At 37.6% G+C, this 1,959-nt stretch overlaps 1 pseudogene; it reads right to left on the bottom strand.

The window, feature by feature from the left end:
• Positions 1 to 336: 336 nt before the first annotated feature.
• LOC150047260 (fatty acid-binding protein, adipocyte pseudogene) lies at positions 337 to 976 on the bottom strand (annotated as a pseudogene).
• Positions 977 to 1,959: the final 983 nt, after the last annotated feature.

Below are 1,959 nucleotides of genomic sequence, written 5' to 3'. Positions count from 1 at the left end.
GTCACAACTCTATCTTTGGCTTTTTAAATTTTATTTTATTTCTTATTTGGATACTTAATTGAAGATAAGAGTCTCACAGACGTTCTGCCTGCCTGGCTATCTTCCAACTATGATCCTCAGGTCTTATCTCCTAGCGAGGATTACAAGCATTAGCCACTAGCTCCTGGCTTCATAAATAGCTATTCTGTCTTATTACTATTTGTTTTGTATTAATTTCCCTCGATATTCTTGCACATTTGCCTTTTTCATCTAGCCATATTCATAAAACATCATAGAGAAGTTTATGTGGTATTACAATGTGTAAATGGTTGTTCTTTTCATTGAAAGTAGACTGGGTTTTTTTTTCTAAATCTGAAAAGTTTTATTTGACCAAACACAACCATAGTAAATAAAATCCAGCTTAGGGAAAAATTAGTTGCATATCAATTCGTGGAAAATAATATATTTTTGAACTCTATATCCAATATAATGTCGCTGCATCCGATGCAAACTTTAGTCCAGGTTTGCGTCCCTTGGCTTAGGCTCTCTCATAAACTCTGGTGGAAGTGACACCTTTCATCACACATTCCACCACCAGCTTCTCATCCTCTCATTTTCTCTTTATGGTGGTTGATTTTCCATCTCACTTCTGCACCTGCACCAAAGCACCTCCCTCTAAAGTTATGATGCTCTTGACTTTCCTATCATCTGCGGTGACCTCCTCAAATTCCTGGTCCAGTCTGAAGGAAATCTCGGTGTTTTTGAAGGTACTTTCTGATCTAATGGTGACCATATCTCCATTCAGGCTGATAATCATGTTGGGTTTGGCCATGCCAGCCACTTTTCTGGTGGCAAAGCCCACTCCGACTTCTTTCACGTACTCATCATAGTTTTCCCTGGAGACCAGTTTCCAGGTACCTACAAATGCATCACACATTTTGTGAACCTTCTAGGATTCTTCTTTCAGGTGAGAAAGAGACTGCAGGTTTCAGGAAGGTGCTGTGTCAAAAGTAGACTGTTTTTAAGTTATCTCTTGTTTCCCATTGTAGCAACAGTTTTCTTCATAACTATATATTAAAATATTTTAATTATAATAAACTACTTTAGCAAAATGGCAGGCTACAAAATTAACCTTCAGAAGTCAGTAGCCTTCTTGTACACCAACAATACACAAACAGAAGGCCAAATTAAGAAAATGATCCCGTTCGCAATAGCCCCCAAGAGAATAAAATACTTAGGAATGTACTTAACCAAAGATGTAAAGGAATTATTCAATGAAAACTATAAAAGCCTAATGAAAGAAATTAAAGAGGACACTAGGAAATGGAAAGACATCCCATGCTCATGGCTAGGGAGAACCAACATAGTGAAAATGGCCATACTGCCAAAATTTATATACAAATTCAATGCAATCCCCATCAAAATACCAAAGACATTCTTTACTGAAATAGAAGCTAAAATCCAAAGATTCTTATGAAACAAGAAAGGACCTAGAATAGCCAAAACAATTCTAGGCAAAAAGAGCAATGCTGGTGGTATTACAATACCAGACTTCAAACTCTACTATAGAGCCATAGTAACAAAAACTGCTTGGTATTGGCACAAAAACAGACCAGATCAGTGGAACAGAATAGAAGACCCAGAAATAGAACCACATACCTATAGGCAACTTGTATTTGACAAAGGAGCCAAAGATATACAGTGGAACAAACACAGACTATTCAATTATTGATGCTGACAAAACTGGGCAGCCACATGCAGAAAACTAAAAATTGACCCTAGCCTGTCACCATGTACAAGCATTAACTCAAAGTGGATCGAAGACCTCAATGTCAGACCGGAAATCGTGAAACTGCTACATGATAAAGTAGGAGAGACACTGGAACTCATAGGCATAGGCAAAAGATTCCTGAACAGAATCCCAGGGTCACAACAGATTGGAGAGAGACTCGATAAATGAGACAACCTAAAAATAAAAAG

This window comes from Megascapheus bottae, chromosome 23 (genome assembly GCF_031878675.1).
Source record: "Megascapheus bottae isolate mThoBot1 chromosome 23, mThoBot2.hap1, whole genome shotgun sequence".
Taxonomy (NCBI): Eukaryota; Metazoa; Chordata; class Mammalia; order Rodentia; family Geomyidae; genus Megascapheus; species Megascapheus bottae.
The sequence above is the reverse complement of the archived record's forward strand: the minus strand, read 5'-3'. Positions and strand labels throughout refer to the sequence as shown.